Source organism: Mytilus galloprovincialis, chromosome 2, assembly GCF_965363235.1.
Source record: "Mytilus galloprovincialis chromosome 2, xbMytGall1.hap1.1, whole genome shotgun sequence".
NCBI classification, from domain to species: domain Eukaryota; kingdom Metazoa; phylum Mollusca; class Bivalvia; order Mytilida; family Mytilidae; genus Mytilus; species Mytilus galloprovincialis.
The window spans coordinates 74279613-74295410 of record NC_134839.1 but is presented as its reverse complement, the minus strand read 5'-3'; the positions used below and the strand labels follow the sequence as shown (position 1 = coordinate 74295410).

The 15798-nt window shown below is 32.1% G+C and overlaps 1 long non-coding RNA gene across 2 annotated transcripts; it reads left to right on the top strand.

Moving 5' to 3' along the window:
* Positions 1–4890: 4890 nt before the first annotated feature.
* LOC143064368 (uncharacterized) lies at positions 4891–14476 on the top strand. Of its 2 annotated transcripts, none has more exons than XR_012975235.1 (4): positions 4891–4922; positions 6551–6706; positions 9366–9515; positions 10768–14476. It is a non-coding gene; the product is annotated as an uncharacterized LOC143064368 (long non-coding RNA). The 2 variants fall into 2 exon arrangements; XR_012975236.1 differs by lacking the exon at positions 4891–4922 and adding an exon at positions 5626–5730.
* The last annotated feature ends 1322 nt before the right edge of the window (positions 14477–15798 follow it).

The window sequence follows — 15798 nt, the reverse complement described above, 5'->3', positions numbered from 1 at the left end:
GCAGGATATCGAATGCAGCTGGGGTTCTGCATCGGTGAATACCAGCAGCAGGTTCTACATGGTATATGCTGAAGATGACAAAATGCTTACTTATTAACTTGATTAATAAATAAACCCACAATTAAGAGTTTCCTTTCCAAAATTATTCGTTCATAAATACAGAACTTGAATCACAAAGAAACTAAGGTTTCAACTTCCGTAGGCAATGTTGGCCTCAGATTATGGTTTTTTTGTTAAATAGGTCATGAATTGTTTTGGTTCTTATACATATTTAGCTTTTATATATTTAATCCCGACAATCATTATTAGTGTTCCTGGTAAAGATAAGCCAAGAAAAACGCTTCCGATACATGTCATTTAAATAAAGAGTTGATTTCGTTTGTTTATTGACTTGGGTTACACAATAATTTTCCAAATTAATCATACTAAAACATAAGAATGAATCCTAGATATTGTTTGATTAATTAATCTATGGGTTTACCACCTTTTTAACTACAAAAACGGTCTGATTAACGCTTTTCGTATATCTGGTACATTTGCTATCTAATTGGCTAAAGGTGTCCTATCTAGATTTCGAGAAAATTTCTGTTCGCTCAATTTTATTGCAAAAAGAGGGGCGAAAGATACCAAAGCGACAGTCAAATTCATACATCGAAAATAAACTGGCAACACCATGGCTAAAAAAAAGAAAAAGACAAACAGACAAATAATAGTACACAAGACAAAACACAGAAAACTAGAGACTAAGCAACACGAAACCCTACTAAAAATTTGGGGTGATCTCTGGTGCTCCGGAAGGGTAAGCAGATTCTGCTTCACATGTGGCACCCGTCGTGTTGTTCAATTAAATATCTCATTTAGTGACATTGTAAGTTAATAATTATTGAAACAGATTATTTCATATTTGTCAAAATATTGAATTACTGATTGCCTATTGCAAATTGGCCTATTTTTGCTTTATGTCAATACACTTCTATTGTTAATAATTGTTTTATCACCTGAATATTTACCTTATCTAACAGTATTTGAAGTTTAACCTTTTGTCCCAATACAAAAGTGATGTGCACAATGTCTTGCAAGTTGAATTTATGTGTAAATTGGTTGATGTGGATAAATGCATCACCTCTGGTAAATCCAGCATTGTTGTAAAATCTGTGTGGGATAGTAAAAACCGTCAGCAGTCTTTGACTGACTGTTTGAATGATGACAATATTGTAGGTTATTGTAAATAAAATTTCAATTAACAGTGTAATTGAGGAATGTCATGATTTTTTTATTCAAGTTGCTTTTGAACATGATGTGTTCATAATGTTGACAGAAATGTTGTTCACATTAATTTTAATAGAAGTATTGACAGAATTGTAATGTCAATAAACCATGGTTTAATCAAGAGTGTTATACATAAAGGAGAGAATATTATAAAGCTTAAAGTTACAATTGGAGTAAGAACAATTTGATTTTATGTAGTGAAGCATATAAACAAGCGTGTAATTCTCAAGGTGATGAATAAAGAAAGACGTCGTCAAGAAGTTCGAAAGTTTAGTCCAAAAAATACTAAATATTTTTGGTAATTATTTAACAAATAAAGTGATACAAAGACAAAGTCCCCGACGAAAATATCACTTGATTGATTTGTGGTCAATTTTTGAAACTGGGTAATATTCAACATTATTAAGGTGGTGTTTTTACAGACGATATTGCGTGTAATGCTGTAACTAATTTGAAAGTTGAATTGAATTATGTCATTACTGAAGCTGAGATGGTCAAAGCAATTAAGGAAATGAAAAATAACTATAATTGTTTCTCGTTTCTCGTTTCTCGTTTTTTTAAATAGATTAGATCGTTGGTTGTCCCGTTTGAATGGTTTTACACTAGTAACTTTTGGGGACCTTGGTAGCTTGCTGTTCAGTGTAAGCCAAGTCTAAGTGTTGAAAACCGTACTTTGATCTATAATGTTTTACTTTTATAAGTCGTGACTTGGCTAGAGAGTTGTTTCATTGGCACTCATACCACATCTTATATCAATGTGTTCAATCTTTAAAAACAAAAATTATACGGCCGACTATAGGGGGTGATATCCAATGTGAGTTGTTATGGTAAACTTTTGACAGATGTACTGGAAAACAGATTAAATTGTGACCGAGAAAATATGAATATTCTCTGCGATAAGAACAGGCGGACTTTTTGAAAAAGAATTGATACTTATGATCACATTTTCAATCTTCAATACAAAGTTTTCACACGTATTCATGAACTTTAAGGCTGACTACTTCGACATGCCGCTGATTGATAATCCTCATTTTATGAAGGATTATCAAAGTGTCATTATTATCAGAATTCCTAGAAATGGACTTCTGCTAGTATCCAATCAAATGTTATATCGCACATATATTTAAGCACAGTGGTTGCTCAGTATTCATGTTGATTCGTAGTTTTCCTCTTATAGTTGATATGTTCCCCTCGGTTTTAGTTCCTAACTCGTTTTTCTCTCGCGTTAATTTGGATTTAAGCCTATTGGAAAGCGGTTTCTACAGTTGCCTTAACTCATATAATGACATGAATGTACTATTCATGTGTGAGTTGTTGACCTATGGTTTAAAACAAAGTTGATTTTGAAAACCTGCTTTGTAACCGCGGAGAAAAGGTTCAATTTAAATTGTCCATTTGAAATTTACTGTTTTCCTTAAAACACATAACTTTTTTCACATGAATATAGGATCCTGTTTATAATGTTCGGTGTATTACTTTGTTACAAAATTATTATGAATACCTACATTGTTTTTGAATTTTTGTTCACATATACCCCTGTTGGGGTCCTTAAGAAAATGAAAGCTTGAAACTTGAAACTTAAAACTTGACTTGGCAGAAATGATGTAATTATATACACACTTATTTAAATCGAAAAATTTCTATTCAGTGGTTAATTTGATTGTACTGTAATGTGCAGGGTGTACCCCCCTGACATTTTTTTAATCTTTGGAAATCAACATTTCCATTTATTTTTCATGTGTTGCCAATTTAAAAGTTCTAGTTGATAATGTTTGGCTAAGGCCCTTTGTTATGTTAAGATATATAATGATTTTTCTTGTTGCAAGCCAGGAAATAGTTTCAATGGAAATATTTCATAATTTGTTAACTTGTTCAGAAGTTCAAAGTTAGTCATGTTTGTTGTTTCTTTTCATAAATTTCACAGGGCTTAAAATCGTATAAAAGTAAAAGCCGTACCATTTCCACGTTTAACTGCTGCTTATTTTTGTAATAATTATCTTTACATGTTTTAAATATAATTTTATTGATTCTCAGCTGATCGAAATCGATCGCCATGTAAACAAAGTCACATGACCGTCTAGATGTCTAGGAATTCGTCTGCTATGTATTTCTTTGAGATTTTAGTATTTTTTTGCAAGATCAGTAAACATGGAAACATGAAATTCAATTAACAATTTCCTATTATAATTATGTATCTAAATGATATGAATGTGTCGCCCTTGGGTTATTTTTGCACTAAGCCTGTTTACAATGTGATTACGCCATTTTTGTATCAAAGCGCTTTACCCCAAACCATGTTTTGCTTGCCCGATTAAAATTTACGTAATGTACGACGTTCTAACCTATAGTCCCGCTTTCCTTAAAGTCATAGCTAATAAAGCGCCACACCCGGGCAAGCTGTTAACTCTTAAGTAACTCCAAATTCATGAAAGTTCAGGCAATTGCCCGGCTCAACTTGTCCCACCATTTGTGTTTTCATTGTTATGGTTGGCTAATACATGTCACGTGACATATAAATTTATTATATAAGGAGCGCCGCTTTCATAATATGGCGAATAGCTGCCGTGGCGGGTAACTACAAATTGTAAAAGTGACAACAGTAATAATTTTCGTAAAGAAATAACAACACAGCAGAGGTATGAATATTTATTGTAATTTTAATACCATTTTGTACTCAGCACATCAACCCACAGAATTTAAATGGAAAATAAGGATAAAAACCGGCTGTCAGTTCCTACCTTGTCCAGTTACCCCAGTGTGTTAATAATGTAATCCTGCAGTTATTCCCCATCACATCGACCTTTCTAACCATAGATAATTAACAAGGGACCATATATTAGGATTTTACTAGGATAAACTGTTACTTTCGGCCTGACATAATTAGTTACATGGATGTGCCAATTGTTGGTATTTAGATGTTCCAGTCCCAATTTGGATGTGCCATCACAATATTAAATATAGATTTTTCTTACCCTGATTTATCCATGCTTCATCACCAGGCTTAGTCAAGGGTGACTTAGTTATATAAACAATGTTAGAAGAATATATCTTATTCCTGTATTTTACCATATTATTATATTTATGTGTTAATAAATATATTTAGTCCTGTGGATTATGCATTATTGTTAGTGAAATAGAAATCTCCAGTAAATGGTAAATCAACTTACAATTTCCAAATGAGCAAAGACTGGTTTCCTGACTAGGAATGGATCCTTCTGTTCATTAATCATTTTTAGTGTTGGTACACTAAACTTCATAAGAGTAAGATTATACGTTTTGGGCAGTTGTCTTGTGGCTGGGCAGATATTTCTCTGTTACAGGCAGGCACAATTGGTCCATAATGGTTGACCATCCAGACACATATATATATACACGTTTAAAATTGGTTAATGCTGCAACCTTTACGGAGACTTACCCAAATGATATAATTATATTGAAGCCTACCCCAGGTCCCTAACAGTACAACAATTCGATGTGAAAAAAACAAAATTTTTACCCCGTTTCGGAGTAAACAACAAATATTTTGAATTTAATAAATTAGTGTCTATTTCCATAATTCCATTCTGCACAATCCATCGATCAGTATACACTGCCTAAGATTATACGTGTGCAATATTTGTACTTGACCTTCCCTTCTATCATATGTTCACAAGGTAAGGAAAACTTGTTACACTATTTTGCCATGTAATATTGTTTACATTTTGTTGTATTTTGATATCTATAGATTGATTTCTGATAAGATGTTATGAGAAAGTCATTACTTGTGTTAAAGCTATTTCAGAAAACTGAGTTTTACAAATCGATTATTAAATTGTACATTCAATAACTCTAATACATATTTGTTTACATTGTCAACCACTTGATTTTTAAAACTATGCTATGCCAATGCAAATGTAAATATCAATTCAAATTCTGAATAGGCGAATAAGAAAAGACATGATTAAATTCCTTGGACCTTTTAACTACCAATTTTTCCTTACTTTTGTTTCATTTTTGACGTTGAAATGAATTGGGATAAATTAAACAGGAAATCCATTTAATACACTTACATCTTCGAATGATATACTCACGTTAAACATATCTGAAGTTTTTATTATGGAAATTAATGCATATTACCTTGATTTTAGTCTAGATACTATGTTTTTATTATATAGAACAAACTTCTTTTCTGAGCTTCTCGTACTAACATTAATCGGAACTATTTTAAAGGGCATACATGTGTTGATAAATGAAAATTTTTTTTTAGTGTAATCGATAATTGTTTCCTATATTCATAACTTGAAACACGCGGAAAAAGAATTTGGTTTATCAAATTTATCAAATTTTGAAGTTTACAAATTATTTATGGAGTGCGTGAGTGAAGGGTAAAATTTAATCTACTCATTAAGGAACTTTTTTTCTTCATGAACATTATATATAATTTGGATTATTTTTATATCAGGCCGTTATTTACATGCAAAGGTAATATATTACGTTCTTAAACTTTGTATTTGTTTTGGCTCTGTAACTATTTTGATCTGAGCGTCACTGATCCCAGGCATTGATTACCTCAGCCGTATCTGGCGCTTTTCGTTTGGAATTTTAGGTCCTCAATGCTCTTCAACTTTGTATTTGTTTTGGCTTTCTAACTATGTTTATCTGAGCGTCACTGATGAGTCTTATGAAGACGAAGCTATGGCGCTTCTGGCGTATCAAATTTTAAGCCTGATACCTTTGATAACTATTAAATACGCTTTTCACTGTTTAATTCAGATTTCATTATTATTTTTCAGTTTTTTTCAGCATTTTTGTTTTACAGAAATAACACAATTTCTGCTCTTGAATTTACCATAATTATTTTGGTAAACTATATACTAGTATATTGTTTAATATTCAAAGCTATTTGCAAACTAGACAACATGATCATGAATTCGGGACAATTAAACAGTTCTACAAAATTAGCAGCAAACATTTTGTTCTTCAAATTGCCCTCTTACTTAATCAACGGACTTTACGAATGTTACTTTATACAAATGTATATCAACGAACTGAGTCTTCGATAATAAGAACGACGTCCATGATATCATATAAAACCATGATCTCATTTTTTTTAAATATCCGAACTGAAAAAGGCAAAGTAATTAATGAAGTCAGATTGTGTATTGAACAAATATACTGCGTTATCTAGTCCGTGAGTCAAAGCAAATACTTGTAAAATTTGAACTTAAAGTAATGATTTAAAGATTAGGATACATACAAAAACAATTTGTATCAACACTTATTCTTTTCTTATTAAACATAGATAAAGGAAATATGAGATGAACATCCGAGACATGTTATAGCAGATAATAAGGAAGATTGATAGATGGTCGACAGTGATGGACGAACTCTCATGTCGAACACAAAGTGGGTTCGTCGTGTATCAGAAGGAGCCTTTCATGTGCCTTGTAGACTGAAGGTATTAAAAAAATAATTAAACAAGTTGCTTTAATATCTAAAAAAACCGTACTCATCCATCTTTTATAAGTCTATGATATCGCTTTAAAGTTATTCTAAGATATCCAACTAAGTTAGACATCACGTGACTTTTGTGACGTATTCTAGCGGCCATTTTGTATTATATTTCCCCATATAAAATGCATAGATGCTTCAATAAAGCTTAATTTTCTCATAAACCTGACCCGTTTTCTAAGTTTTGCAAATCAATCTTTGATATTTAAACATATTTCTATCAAACAATGTTGCAGTTTAATTTTTTTTATTAAAGTCTGTCATTTCAAACTTGTAAAAACATGCACTTTTCTCGTCATTCCTCCGTTGCCTCCATGCTAAACATCGATTTAAAAAAGGGAATTTTTCGGGATTTTTCAAAATGGCGGATGATGTACATGGAAATGTTGCATCAAATCAAGGATTTGTATAGTTAGACTTTCCTAGATTAATTAATATTTTCATGCAGAATCTCTGATGTTTCTGTTCTTTTCTTTGGTGATATTTCGATATTTAATATTTTCCATATCGTCCTGGGAATCATCCGTCGACCCATATCAGCACCTCGACTACGTTTCGGGCTGATATGGGTCTCGGGATGATACCCGGGCCGATATGGAAAAGGCAATGTATTAATCTCTAAATATTAACACCTTTAAGATATGATTACAGAAGTAGTTTTTTATTGTTCTTTAGCTTATATTTTGATTGATATGCATTGTCCTCGAAAATTCTCACAATCTTCTGTAGATATCTCTATAGAAGTCCTTTTTAATTATGTCAGGTGTTTAATATCTTAAACTAAAAGACAGGAAATACAAGCATTCAAAAATACAAAGGGAAATTGAAACTGTAGCAACCGAAAACAACCGTAAGTAAACCAACGTGGGTCTTCGTTCTTTTGGTCATGCATGCACAGAAAGTCGCAAAGGCGAGACATTAAGCCATCAAACAATCCATCAGCTCGTTTTCTGGTCGTTCGTGTTTTCGTGGCAACATCTAAGTTCTGTATGATCAAAAATCGAAACAATTGCATTACATTGGATTAATATAAGTAAACAGCCTTTTTCCAGATCTTATTAACAAATATACCAAATTGTGAAAATTAGTTTACTTGAATTTAATTTTCAAATATGTTTACACTGGAACAATGTCATCGAAGGTACGGTCTGTATACAATTAAAAATTATCAAACATTCAAAGATTTCACAAAACTTGGACAGATATTTTTTTATAATCCAAATAACGCTCCTCTCAGTTTTTTTCTATTTTTGACTAAGGATTTGTACACTTTCGGGTTTTTCTTCTATATTTGATTGGTATATAAATACTATAAAAATATGATGCTAAATAAATGAAACGATATAAATAAATAAAAAAGACCCCCAAAATAACAAATTTATAACAATTCAAACTATAAAAAATATGTTATGGTTTATGAAAAAAACAATTAAGTAAAAACAAAAAAAAGATATAGCAAAAAACTACAACCACTAACTTACATTTCCCCGACTTAGGACAAGCACATGCATAATATGGCTGGGTTAAACATTTTTGTTGACGCCAAACAGTACAAACTATATAAATCAGTATAAAAGGGCTAATTCATCATATCGATAAAAAACAACAAAAAATCTTACAAAAAAATGACACATATCTGTGTACATTTCATAAAAGATATAGACCCCCAAAATGACAAATTTATAACAATTCAAACTATAAAAGTTACATTATGATTTATGAACAAAATAATTCAGTAAAAATAAAAAGAGATATAGCAAAAAACGACAACCTCTGACTTACATTTTCCCAAATTAAGACAAGCACGTGCAGAAGATGGTGGGGTTAAACATTTTGTTGACGCCAAACAGTACAAACTATAAAAATCAGTATAAAAGGGCTCACTCATCATATTGATAAAAAGCAACAAAAAATCTTACAAAAAATAAAAAAAAAACATGCCTGTTTACATTTCAACAAAGATATAGATCAAGTTATCAGAATCAAAACTTAATCGTTATTATTTGAGACACATCTGAACGCAATGATGACAAGAAATAATGGTTTTACTCTATTTGAATTTTCCTTACCGATGACTTGACCCCCAGTTTTTGGTGGGGTTCGTGTTGCTTAGTCTTTAGTTTTCTGTACTATTGTTTGTCTATTTGTCTTTCTTGTTTTTAGCCATGGCGTTGTCAGTTTATTTTCAATCTACGAGTTTGACTATCCCTCTGGTATCTTTGGTCCCTCTTTCAAATACACCACATTGACATATATCCCATGCACAATATACATAAATAAAAATCGAAAATCAACCTCATTGTTATTGAATATAAAAATTCATCTTTTAAGATTGATTTTATAGCTCAACTGTAGGTCAATACCCTAGGAGAAAAGCTAAACGGTTCGTTAATGAGAAATTGAAAAATAGTAATTTTGAAGTCTTTTAAATTAGACCATCCTAGGCAGAGTTTTTTTTACAAGTTATGTTCCCAAATTACTGTACAGTAGTCCCTGAGATGTGATGTCTTAAGCATCTCCCATATTTTGTCAGTTAATTGAAATATTTTTGCTGTTATTTCCATATTTCTGACTTCATATGTTTATAAATTAATCATAATTTTCAGAACAAGTCACAGGCATATCAGTAAACAGATTCTTTCCAAAAAACTACAGATACATACAGTTGTAAAAAACCGCACTAAAATGAGTAGATTGTCATCTTCTAATGTACGGTTTTCCTTAACCGATGAACAAGAAACCAACGTAAATAACAGGTAAACAAGTAAACGTTTTAGAAAAGTTGTGGTTTCCATATATAAAATGTATCAGGTGAATGAGAAGATGTTTTCTAATTCTTGGCCAATTTATACGTTAACCAACCGGTTGATTTATTTTTTATACCCTTCGTTTGCATTTTTGTTTCAGTTCTTTAATCTAGATAATTCAACGTAACTTTGAATTTCCTTGCTTTCCACTGAATTGGCTGTAAAGGCGTCACACATACTAGTAAGGCAATTATACTTGATTATGGCCGAAGACGACGGATAAAAAGATTTAAAACTTTTTTTTTTAGATCCTTATTAAGTTTGTCTACACATAGTGTTGAATTCTTACAAACGGATTCAAAACTAAATGCGCCAGGTAAATTTTTCTCCACTTTCGAGAGTTAAATATAGAAATCATTGGACGATTCATATACTAGTAAGCAAAACACTTGTATGTTGCTTTACCACTAACTGCCGACATAAAAAAAAAATGTGGTCACCAACGATATCTCATCACCAATGAACGACGGTAATTCGTAATAAAGTATAGAAACACAACATGTGTTTTGATGCACGTAATTGATAATCGCACAACCACTTAGTTTGCGTTGAACACAGGAAACAAAATATTGTTATTGTTGGGTCTCGCAATTAGGGGAGAATTTAGAAATGCGTTGCTCTTTATCCAAAACAGCATATCTATTGCGTAAGAAACAGTTATATTCCTCTTGAATCTTTAAATTTTTTTTAGACGTCTGACAACTTCAGAATAGTTTCTGACATAACCTATTTAATCCTACCTCTGTATAAGACGTTACACTAGTATGGAATATTGATTAAGGGCTATCAATGTTCTTCAACTTTGTACTTGATTAGGCATTAGAATTTCCTTTATTAAAGCACCACTGATGAGTCTTTTGAAGACTACGACAGACATACAGAAGGTGTATAACTTATAACTGATTTTTTAACAGGTTATTTTATCATATGTAAACATAGCAAATAAATGTTGATAGGTTAAAACTTTACACCGATGTTTTATCAAATATACATGTGTTTAGCTGACATATGAAAGCGAGCGAATGCAACAAACGCACAAATGGAGTTTTTTTTTTTATGATCAATCAATTGTAACAGTAATGAGCGCAATTTGTAAAATGCACCGCAACGCAAAGAAAACCAAATACACAACTGCCATATTAAATCTTAACATGTTAATGCATCATTGGTTGTTTATGTTTATGTTTATTTGTTATTGTAGCGCTGGAAAAGAAATTGAAAAAATGAATCAGACGTTTAACCTACCTTCAGATTTGTTGCAAAGATCTCCATCAGCTATTACGATTCGGAAAATAACTAAGCATACAAGATATAACACATATCCTAATTTGCAAAAAGAATTTGATAAGGAAAAGCGTATGAGGGAATATAGTACACAAGTTAGAGCAGACCCCGATTTAAACAATAGTGCTGAAATCAGCATTTTGGAAAAGGATGGTTTATCAATACCACTTTCTCACAAAAATGACGAAACAGATGCTAACCCGAAGCTGTTGTCTTTAAAACAGCATGTTGTAGATGTCCCAGAGGAAGAATTTTTTGATGCAGTTGAATCTTTAGATAGTGTTGGTCATGATGAGGGAGAAGATGGAAACAACGCAATTTTAGAAGCTCATGTCACAAATGAAAGTCTTTGTATGGAATGTGTAAAGCCGTTACAAGTCTATTCAAAGGACGATATACAAGCAGGTGATCACATAGCATTTCCTGGAAGAATATATGATCACCATGCAATTGTTGTAGATGTGGACACTAATACAGGGACAGATAATGAAATAGAAATAGAAATTGTACATGCTACAAACACTGCTGCTAAAGCCACATTCGCTAGTTTTCATCCATTTGGTAACAAAGCGAGACTGAAGAAAGTCAAACAAAGGGTGAATTTTAAAGACAAGAAAGTGGTAGTCTACAAATATAGCAGTAAGATTAAACTATTTCTTCCTCACATTATTGCAGAAAGGGCAAAATCTGAAGCAAATGCTGATTTAAAGGGAGGAAAAGGAAAATTCAAATATAACTTGTTTAAAAATAATTGCGAGCACTTTGCAACATGGTGTGTTACGGGTGGAAAACGAAGTCTCCAGGAACGTAAATTTAGTATGGTATTCTGGATGTTCCTGCGTTCTGGCTTTCAGGGAATAAGTGACGAAAATGAAAGGAACGAAAAAGAATATGAAAATGGAATGCTTTGTTTCTCTTGTTATGAAAGGAACAAAACAGTGTTAGACGTTGAAAAGAGACACATTTTTAAAAAGACTGATGTAAAAATTGGCGATATCATTACGTACAGTTATTATAATTTATGGCATAACGCTGTAGTTCTTGATGTAAATGGAATGGAAGATAATTACACAACATGTGATATAGCACATTATGCGTATTGTGGTCCATTTAAGCATCACACAATCGTAAAAGAAAAACTACTTATTCCTTTTGATGGATCAATCAAAGTTATTATTTATCCTAGTAACTTCAATACATATACCGCACAGGAGGTAGTGGAAAGAGCTGAAGAAAGACTAAATGAACAAGAGTTTGCTTATTTTTCAAATGACTCAAGCCAGTTTGCTCGCTGGTGTAAATTGAAGCTTTATAAATAATGCTATTCTTTACGATTTACTTATAATTTGTATTGGTCTGAAGCACTGATGTGCAATTAAAACGGCGGTCATGTTGGCATATTCATATTTCAGAAAACAGACATAAACCATATCTCCTGTAGATTGTTTATGGTTGAGTTTGACGTATAAATGTCAATTGTTTTTGTTATCATTTACAGTGACTACATTTAGTGGAAGGTATGTTTTCATAATTCATGATATTTATAAAAAGTTGTATATGATCAGTGGCGGATCCAGAAGTTTTCATAAGTGGGGGCCCACTGACTGACCTAAGAGGGGGCCCGCTCCAGTCACGCTTCAGTGATTCCCTATATAAGCAACTATTTTTTTCCCAAAAAGGGGGGGGGCGGCCCCCCCCCCCCTAAATCCGCCTCTGATGATTGTATTTGATTAGTTAACAAATTCTTCACTGAAACTTCTAGCCAGAATTTGTTAATAACAGAATCGTTTTGAAATCTGCCATGTCTCATTGAATTTTTTTAAAAGTCATCAAATATACTAGGTTTATATTTTGAACGCCAGACGTGCCTTTTTTTTTTACATATGAATCATTATTGGCACTTGAATAAAAAAAATCAAATGCGAAGCATACATCAACAGTTGCAACGATCTCAATAGTTTTGGTTCGAATACACTAGTGCAACACGTCAACACGAACAGTTGGTTCACGTACCATAGAGTAACGCATTACAATAAGTTCAATTATCATTCAGTTAAAATAATCTATATTCCTTACATTTGTAATTAGGTCGTCTGATCTTAGGATTGAAATATCTATGGTATGCTGGTTCGTGACACTGACCAAATTTTCATGTTTATTATTCATATAGGTTCGATAGTATAAATGCGAATATGACAGACATATTGTGTCTCGTCGATCTCATTATAATGTTAAGTGATTCAAGCTATTTATAAGTTTTTCTTTATCTTCTTCAGTATTAATATTATGTGTATTTTACCGTATCGTATATAAAATACATACATATGCAAATACAAGGGAACGTACGTAGGAGGATTTCAAATTAGACAACTATCCAATGAATGGCGAATTGAAACAATGTGAACAATATCATGTACAATAACATAACCAGACAGGGCCTTCAAAAAGAACAAAACCGATACCAAAAACTAGGTGATGAGTCTCTTGATATGAAAATGCAAAAGAAAAATAAAAGGTTATTTAATGGAATGGCACTTTATTCCATTATATTCTTTCCATTGAACAACCTAATTAGCACACATTGATGACTAGAGCAATCTTTAAATTGATCTATTGAAAGTGATTTCATGTGTAATTTCTACTTACTAACAGGTATTTGAAAATGTCCGGGTAATTTTATCGATCCTTAAATTAAACTTATTATAAAAGGTTTTCAATTTAACATTGTAATGAGATCAATGATTATTGTTTTTATCGGTATGATTATTGATTTTATCGGTATGATTATTGTTTGTATCGGTATGATTATTGATTTTATCGGTATGATAATTGTTCTTATCGGTATGATTGTTTGTATCGGTATGATTGTTGTTTTTTATCGGTATGATTATTGATTTTATCGATATGATTATTGCTTTTATAGGTATGATTGTTGTTTTTATCGGTATGATTATTGTTTTTCTCGGTAAGATTGTTGTTTTTATCGGTATGATTATTGTTTTTTATTGGTATGATTATTGATTTAAATTTATTGTCATTATATAATTTTAAAGCAATAGTCTTGCTATATACCTTTCAACATTCACTGTTGTACATTATTACATGATATCCTTTTCATGACTGTTAATGATATCTTTAATCTGTGCGAGTTATGTCAAATATTTACATTTGGGTTATCATTATGTCTTTATTGTTTTTGTTAGTTGTTCTTATGCTTTGTATCGATTTGATCAGTTACGCTCTTTCAATTGAATTTACAGTTTGTATTATAACTGTCCTAAATGAGGGGAGAGTTGGCCCCGGAATCTGGAATATGACATTTGTTTTCCAATCAGTTCGTTGACTGATGAAGTAATTATTTGGTTTTATTTCATATCGGTCGAGAATAAGCTTCTCTTATTGGATAAAAAGGGGCCACATGACATTCATTATTCTTCAGTAATAAATTCCAGCGGTCATTAACAGAACAAAACGGACCAGAAAACCGGTCGTAAACGGTTTTTACATGATAATGACCGTTTGTTAATGACGGTTGGGGCGTGGTTTCTCTGTTAATGACCGATGGGGCGTGGTTTATCTGACAAGAGAGATGTCCTTTTTATAATAAAACATTTTACTGTTTTCAATATTATATTTAAGTTGTTGAATTGTTTACCATATGTTTTTGGTAAATTATAAAATAATAGGGAACTTGATTGAGTATTCATATACTGAAAAATTGCACTAAAATGAATAGCAGTTTTACTACGACTTGTCTTCACTCTTTGCCATAGAAATCTTACAACTACTCGAATTTGCTTTGGACATTTTGAATTTATGAGAATTTTTAGAATAACCTGGTTCCTTAATGAAATAAACATAATAGTTATTGAAGAACTGGTCATTATCGTGATATATGGACTGCCCGTAGGACAGTAGTATTGACTGTGACAGAGATAATGACCTCGCCTTCGGCTCAGTCATTATCACTATCTTAGTCAATACCACTGTCCTGTGGGCAGTCCATATATCACGATAATGACCAGTTTTTCAAGAACTATTATGTAATTAATGACCATTCACTTTTTTATTTTACTTTGGATTTTGGTATTTTTGTTTAAATCTTTTTCTTTATACGCTGGTGCACCAAATACTGATGCGACTAAAAATGGTTTTCTTTTGCTTTTAGGATTTCGCATTCAATTAACTATAAAGTGTTAAAAAAATGACATGAATAAATTTGGCTGTGCTTTTAGGTTCGTTCAGGTTATAAAACTCCTAACATTGCTTTGCATTTATATATTCCTGGCTTTCATATCTTGTAAACCAGTCGTCTTATCGATACAAAAAAGATACAATCCCATTCAAACAATTTCTGACTTAGGTATTAACAATAGTATATAACTTTGAAACGAGCTCTAATTTCAGTTAATGTCAGATCGACAAGTCAGACAGTCGTCAATGAGCAAACAAGATAACTTTTGTCGCGTTCCAAATGTCGATTATTCAGACAATCGAGGTGCTTGACCAGGTAGACATCAGAGCACACATCAACCATTCTTGATATCAATTCATGTAGTGTTCTGAAAGTGTTTTGTTTTTGTCAACGAATCACAACAGGTTAGCTGGTAAGAAGATGTACTGTTGATTATTGGTATCAAATATTGTTTAATAAAATTGAGAATGGAAATGGGGATGTGCCAAAGAGACAACAACCCGACCATAGAGCAGACAACAGCAGAAGGTCACTGTTTTGACGATCGAAAAAGGATATTTTTGCAAATAAGTTAATGACAGAGAGATTTGTCATACCGAACATTTTCGAAGTCTTAAGTTATTAATTTCGTGAACCCGAAACTCTTTTCTTGATATACATTCAACAGAAGCTCTCAAACATTTCAAAGCTGGTTATGTACACATAATTTGAAACGTTAGAACCAATCACACCTAACGGTACACAAAGCATAAT